A 7,832-nucleotide genomic window follows, 5' to 3' on the forward strand; every position below is an offset into this window, starting at 1 on the left:
AGCAACATCTAATAATTAAATAACAACTAACGAAAACTGCAAATCTATATAATAATGTTAAAATTACTTTAACTAAAAATATAAACACACAAAATATTTATATGCCAAATAACTTCATGTTCTAACCACTATAGGCAAACTTAAAAACAATGCATTTCTCACCAATCAATATAAAAACATATATACTTATTTAGTTACATTATAGCAGCCGAAATTAACAATTATTATGAAAACAGCATAACGAAGAGGAAACAATTAAGTTCTTAATCTCCTTCCTTTCAAAATAGGTCGGAGGGGTACCCTGTCATTCAACCCCAGCTCCCGATCAGCTCTTAACCTAATAATCCATTTTATTTAATTCTGTTCAGTCCGATTCTGAATGTCACCCCTTCTAATAGTTGGCTGGTTAGTTTGAATAACCTTAAAGTTAAACATATATTCTACTGATGTATCCAAAATATGTTTGGATAATGCATTTTTATCTGATTTAATCTGTATATTATATAAGTGTTCCCTAATTCTACCTTTAAGTCGCCTATCAGTCTTGCCCACAAGGATTCGGCTTTTATACTGCTTTTGGAATATTTATTGGTGAAGTGAATACTGCCTGTTACTATGAATTGTTTTTGTGATCCACACACACCATCTCCAAGTAGGAAACAAAAAAAGGAAGAGTTTGAGTCCTGAAAGCAAAACATGCTGGACAAGCCACGCTGCTTCGCAAGGGACGGCTTGCACCTGTCACCTCTGGGCTTCCGGATATTGGCAAAGGCTCTTGCCACCCCCATAGTGCCTTTTTTAGGCAAGGCTCAAATTCTAAACCTACCACCCTAGAACACAAAAAAGAAAATAAACTAAGGGTAATGCTGCTCAATGCCAGAAGTCTAAACCTCAAGATGCACGCACTCAAAGCCCTTCTCAGTATGGAGAACATCGATGTCTGTGCTGTGACTGAAACCTGGTTCAAGGCTCCTGAGAGCACCCCGGCACTATCAGGTTTTACCTCATATCATGCATTCCGGCCCCAAAACCCAGACCATACAAAGAAAGGAGGGGGGGGTATCCATATTCATCAAGGATACCCACACCTCCAGGTTGGTGGCAACGTACAAAGCATCGGAGACCATCCAGGTGCAATTAACCGTAGGAAAGACTGCTCTGCAATTTGTAGCATGTTACAGGCCACCCTCTCAAACTCAGGAACCTCACACAGCTTTCCTGAAAACACTCAAGGGGATAAATGTATCTCCAAACACCATCATATTAGGTGATTTCAACTACCCGAATATAGACTGGGATCATTACTCAAGCCCCAACACTCTAGCCCAAAGGTTCCTAGAGTTCATAAACTCAAATGCCATGGAACAACTAGTCACCATCCCCACAAGGGGAGAAACATACTAGATCTCATCATCACGAACATGGGGACACAATGTTCAGCACCAGAGGTGTACCCCTCATTGGTGAGATCAGATCATAAACTAATCTCACTGAAAGTCCACATCCGCCCCCACCCCAGATAAAAAAGACCACAGTGAAAAACTTCTCAAAAGCCAACTTCACACTTCTTAAGACTGGTGTGGTTTCCTTCAAGGCCCCCGAGCCAGCGGAAACCATTACCCAAGCAGCTGAATCACTTACAAATACCTTCTATCAGCACCTCCAGGACTGCATGGATCAGGCAATTCAAAACAAAATAAAGACTCTTTGCACCAAAGGCAAGCGCCCAGTCTGGTGGACCCCAGCCATTAACAAGCTCTACAATAAAAGGAGAAAGCTACTACAAGATAGAGCAAAATCCTTAAAAGGGAAGACACCCTTGATCACTATAAGTAAAAAACTATGATCGCTCATAAAATCATCCAAGGCAAATTTTGAAAGAAAAGTCGCTAAGGACTCAAAAGACAATCATAAGGCCTTTTTTAGCTATGTTAGAAACCTCCCAGATATGCTCAGAATTAGTTTAAAATTATGTAAAAATCACTGAACCAACAGACATTGCCAACATACTGGCTGACAGGTTCAGTGCTAATTTCCCCCCCCAAAAGGAGAAATATCTATCCCAGCGGATTGTAGCCTCCCACACATCTCAAATGCTCAGGTGAAAACTGCTCTCTCCAAGGCGCTTTCTTTAAAGTGTGTTTAAAAAAAAAATAAAAAAAATGACTCTTACATTTTTGCAGGGGGGCAAGCCCCTCTGCATCCCCCACACTCCACCTACTTTAATATTCTCATTCCAAGGTCGCACTACAGTGGGGAAAAGGGAATTTTCCCTTATCCCCCACTGTAGTGCGATCTCCGCAACAGGCATACTTACGCGAAAGTGCTTCTTCGGTGAAAAGCACTTTCGCGCAAGTATGTGGTTATGTTGCCGTTCGGTGATCTGTACGGATCCCAAATATACATATATGGTTATAGTTCACTTTTTCGAATCACATAATGTCAACAAAGTGAACTAGTGTGTTTTTTCTCAAATGTGTGTGCTGTTGAGTGCAGAAAATGTTGATGTTGGGAACATCAACATTTCTGTGTGATGTATGAAATCTGCATGCATGCAGTTAAGTAGGGCTGTTAGTTAAAGGCAAAGCTTATGAATGTACCAATATTTTTGGCATTAGGTGTAGGAGTGAATGCGCAAGTGTTTTTCAGGATTAGGGTTAAGAGTAAGGGTGTTGTGTATGTGTGTTATGTGTGTATGTGTGTCCAAGTGTCTTGTGTAGTGGTATGGCTAGGGAAAGTGTTTTTCATAATGTATTGTGTAGGGTTGGGGTTAGCGGCAGCATCAGGGTTAGGATCAGCACACATGAGTAAGGTTTGATGCCACCTTCTCACTTACTTAAGTGTGTGAACCCCAACCCTGTCATTACCTCTAGTCCAAACTCTACACTGTAAATTACAAAAAAGAAAAACCTTCTTTAGGTTCTGTAAAGTTTTAATTGCTTTATAATGATCAGAAAATAAAAGCATTTGCTCAACTTTTATTTTCAAAATCCATTAATGTTGATGTTTATTTTTCAATTGTATGTGCATACTCAGTTATTGACTAGGTACTTTTAATTTCTGACCTAACAGTTTACAAGGTTATAGGAAGCTGGAGTTTTGGGTGTATATTAAATAACCAAAGAGGCGTTTCAGTAAACATCTCTTTGGTGACACATACACAGCGAACACACAAAACCGCAAACACTGACACCAGCGATTTCTTTCCCTGGGAAAGAAATCGCTTGTCTAAAAACAAAAAAAAACATTATTACAAACATAAAAAAGTGGAGGGCTCAACCCCCCCAACGTGTGGGGCTGTGCCACACACACCCCCCTAACTAAATATACCAACTCAGAAATAGCACTACACTGGGGAAAATGGCAAACTTATAGGGATGGCCAAGCAATTTCTTTCCCAAGGAAAGAAATCGCTGTTCTGAACAATCGCGGTTTAGTGCATTCGTTCATTATGTGTTACTGAAGTGTTCGCTGAAACACTTCTTTGGTTATTTAATATAGACCCGGAGTTTCTTATGTAAGAAATTATCTGAAGTAGTTAACTTTATTTTATCTGCAACCTATGGGTACACGGATCTGTATCAGATCCGAGCCAGCAACGTTTTTTCTAGCATCTGCTCCAAGCTCCGAGCTCCTCCCCTTACCCATAATGCCCTACATCTCCTATCTTCCCCCAGATCTCGTTTGCCGCACCAGTAGTGTGCATCGTGGTCTACTTTACTCTGAGCTCAGGGATAGTAAGTGGTATTTTTTTCTGGTATTTAGGTGTGTTTGAGTAAAAATGTTCCCTTCCTCCCCTTGTGTAGTATCTCGCTTGGTCGTCAGTGTTTAAACAAAAAAAAAAAAAAAATGGGTTTGTATAGAGTAGTAGTTAGGCCTGCCCTTCCCCTACCTGTGTGTGAGTGGTTTTGGAGGTAGTGTTTGTACATTTCAGTGCAGGACCATGGCTGACCAGCTGAAGCCTGTATTTAAAAAATGTACAGTGTGTGGCCATAAGCTCTCCCCGGCTGATGGTCACACTCTGTGTGTAATTTGCTTGGGAGTGGCAAATTTGTCCACTCAGTGTGCTGTCTGTTCAAGTTTCAATCCTAGGGCCCTTTGAGATCGTAAGGCCATGCTAGTTGCCAAAGGCCTTCTCCCTGCTACCATGCTGAAATCTGCCTCGGCCTTGGTCTCTAGTGTACCACCTCCCACCCAGACAGGGACTCAACCTCCCTCTTCTGGTGATGGGTCTTCCAAGGATAAATCTTCAGTCAGCATGGCTGACAAAGAAAAAGAGAAAGAAAAAGAAAAGGATAAAGAAAGGCGCAGAGAAGAAAGGGAGAAAATGAAGGACAGGCATCGTAAGAAATCCCCAGACAGGGAGCTCTTTCTGAGCCCCCCATCTAAGACCATGAGTCCTGTTTCTCCACAGCTCCAGTCTCCTCGTTTCTCACCGGAGCCATTGGAACATTCGGACCCGAGGCCTTCCTCCCCACTGTGCAGACCAGCCAGATCTTAGTCAGTGGCCTCTTCGAGGTTGACTCGGAGCCTATCAGACATAGATATGGACAGGATGATGCGGAGATTTATTCAGACCCAAATTCAGATGGGACCTCCATGCCTCTTTTCCACCCCATCTCTCCTTCCCTGATCCGTGCTTCGGCTTCAGGGCTCTTGGATCCGAGGTTTTTCAGAGCTGGTAGCTCAGCGCCAACAGTTCCTCCAACCTCGACTCTGGCTGTTACCTTGAGTTCCTCGGATCTGACTTGTTCAGATCCGAGTGACTCCAGGAGCAGCTCCCTTCGAAGGCTCTTCCCTTTTTGGGAAGACAGTACATGACACACTTGTCCAGAGTGAAAAGCACAGGAAGACTTTGTCTGCCATCAGAGTCCACTTCTCTAACCCTCAGCGGTCCTTCTCTAGGAATCAAAGAGGGCAGAAAAAGATGTGGTTCTGAAAATCTTAGTTTTCCCGGGATTCTCAGGACAACTATTCCCCCAGAGGCAGTGGGGGACAGGATTGACACTGACCCAGATGTAGAGGGGGTCCCAAGAATTTTGGGTCTAGGGAACCCTTTTCTGATAGACCCGGTCAGCAGCCCTGAGGGGTTGCCCGACTGTCTTACTCTGGAGGCAGTCAGGGGAACGATTGTCCTTACACCCAGCGGCATGGGAGTCCATTACGACAGATCGCTGGGTTTTACAGATAATATCCAGAGGTTAATCTATCCCATTTGTTGTGCCTCCAAATATTACAAAACACCTCCCGGATGTTCCACCCAGTCACAGGGAGGCCGCAGCTCTAGAGGTTTCAAAGCTGCTTCTCAAAAGAGCCATTGAACAGGTCCCCAACCGATCAGTCCGGATTAGGCGTCTACTCAAGGTTCTTTTTGGTGCCAAAAAAGACGGGGGACCTCAGGCCCATTCTAGACCTGTCAACATTAAACCTGTTGGTAGCCAAACAGAATTTCCAGATGGTGACCCTGCAGTCCATTCTACCTTATCTCCGAGAGTGCGACTGGATGTGCTCGTTAGACCTCTAGGATGCTTACTACCTCATCAAAATACACAGAAGCTCCAGGAGGTTTCTGTGCTTCCGGCTGGGAGCCAGTCATTTTCAGTTCAGAGCCCTACCCTTTGGTCTCATCACAGCCCCCAGGGTGTTCACCAAGGTAATGGCAGTTGTAGTGGCTCACCTGCAGCTTCAGGGTATTTAGGTGTTTCCATACCTGGACGACTGGCTCTTTTCTGCACCGAACAAGCATCAATTGTGTCTGGCCTGAGATTATTTCATTCAGTTGGCAGATCTGCTGGGAATTACAGTCAATGTTCACAAATCCCATTTGCAACCAGTACAAGTTCTAGACTTCATTGGGACACAGCTAGATACTTTGCAGATGAAGGTATTCCTAACTCCAGACAGGATCCTACACCTCAGGTGCCACATAGCTCAGATAGCGAACTCCAAGTCTTCAAAGGTGAGCGAGGTTCTCCGGGCTCTGGGCTCCATGGCTGCTGCCATATCAATTCTCCCTTGTGAACGCCTTCACATGCGGGTTCTTCAATGGACTCTGGCTGTTCAATCGTCTTGGCTAGACCTGCCCATGGAATTTCTGATCAAGATCAGTCACGTCTGCAAGACATCTCTTCTTTGGTGGTTAATTTCACCGGAGATATCAAAAGGACACCCTTTCGCGTCATCTCCAGTCCAAGCCACAGTGACCACAGATGCTTCCCAACTCGGGTTGGGGGGACACTGTTTGGGAAGGACAGTCCAAGGCATGTGGTCCCAGTCAGAGACCAAGTTGCACATAAATGTTCTAGAGATGAGGGCAGTGCTTTTAGCATTGGAAGCCTTTCACACAGTCCTACCTCTCGGATTGATTGCAATTCAGTCAGACAACATGTCGGTTGTCTGGTATATCAACAAGCAGGGGGGAACCAGATCCTACCCTCTATGTTGCGAGGCCATGAGAGTGTGGGAATGGGCGATCTCCACTGGTCAATTTCTGATAGCAATGCACATTCTAGGGTGCTCCAACATTTTAGCGGACAGTTTGAGTCAGGCCATTCTGATGCCTTATGAGTGGTCTCTGAAACAGTCAGTAGTGGAGGAGCTCTTCCTTGCATGGGGTCAGCCTTGCTGTGATCTCTTTGCATCTCCTTCCAACGTGAAGTGCAGCGAGTTCTTCACTCTGATTCCCTCAACAGGGGAAATCCCCAGAGATGCTCTAGTCCATGCTTGGCCCCCCAGGCTTCTGTATGCTTATCCACCATTGCCACTCATTCCAAAGTTTCTTCAGAAAGCTTACGAACTACGGTGCAAAGTGATCCTCATTTTCCCGTTCTGGCCTCGTCAGGTTTGGTTCCCATTCCTTTGGTCTCATCTTGTAGCTCCCCCATGGGTTCTGGATCCCTGCCCGGATATAATTTTCCATCCGTCAGGGGCACATCCGCCTGATCTGGGCAGCCTCAAGCTGATAACCTGGTTGCTCCAGTTCCGTTAATTGCGAGGACTCGATCTTTCATCCCCGGTAAAATCCATTCTGGTGGCTTCTCTTAAAGACTCCACTAGGAAACTTTATTGCAGTAAATGGAAGTGCTTTTCCATTTGGGCTTCACAGAGAAAAATAGATCCCTTTGCAGCCCCTGTTCCAGCGGTGTTGGACTACCCTGTCTGGTATCTTTCATCAAGGAGCTAGTTCCTCCACATTGAAAGTACAATTGGCAGCCATTTCCAGTTTTCACGTTGGTGAAGACAACATGGCCTTAGCCTCCTCTAGGCTGTGTAAGGCTTTTCTTAAAGGTACTTTTCTGTTACAGCTGCCTGTCAAGGATTCAGTGCCTCCTTGAGACCTTACTTTTGTTTTACAGGCATTGGTGGCTCCTCCTTTCGAACCCGCAGCTTCTGTGGACTTGAAACTTTTCTCCTGGAAGACCGCTTTCCTAGTCACCATTACATCTACTAGGAGGGTTCTGAGCTTCAAGCTCTGTCTGCCGTGCCTCCGTATTTGGTCTTCTATGAGGATAGGGTCTCACTCTGTACTAATCCTTCCTTTTTATCTAAAGTGGCATCTGACGCAAACATAAACCAGTCCATTAATCTGCCCATTTTCTTTCCTAACTTCCAAAATAAAGGTGAATACAAACTTTATTTGTTAGATGTACATAGACAGCTTCATTTTTATCTTCATAAAACAAAGTCCTTCCGCAAGACTGACCAATTGTTTGTTTCCTTTTCCAAAGCATTTATGGGAAAAGCTATTTCTAAAGTTTCTTTGGCCAAATGGATCACTCTTTGTATTTCACATGCCTACAAAGCAAAAGGTTTATCTCCTCCTGGTATAATTG

This window comes from Protopterus annectens, chromosome 8.part0, assembly GCF_019279795.1.
Source record: "Protopterus annectens isolate FY-2018-M chromosome 8.part0, PAN1.0, whole genome shotgun sequence".
Lineage (NCBI taxonomy): Eukaryota > Metazoa > Chordata > Ceratodontiformes > Protopteridae > Protopterus > Protopterus annectens.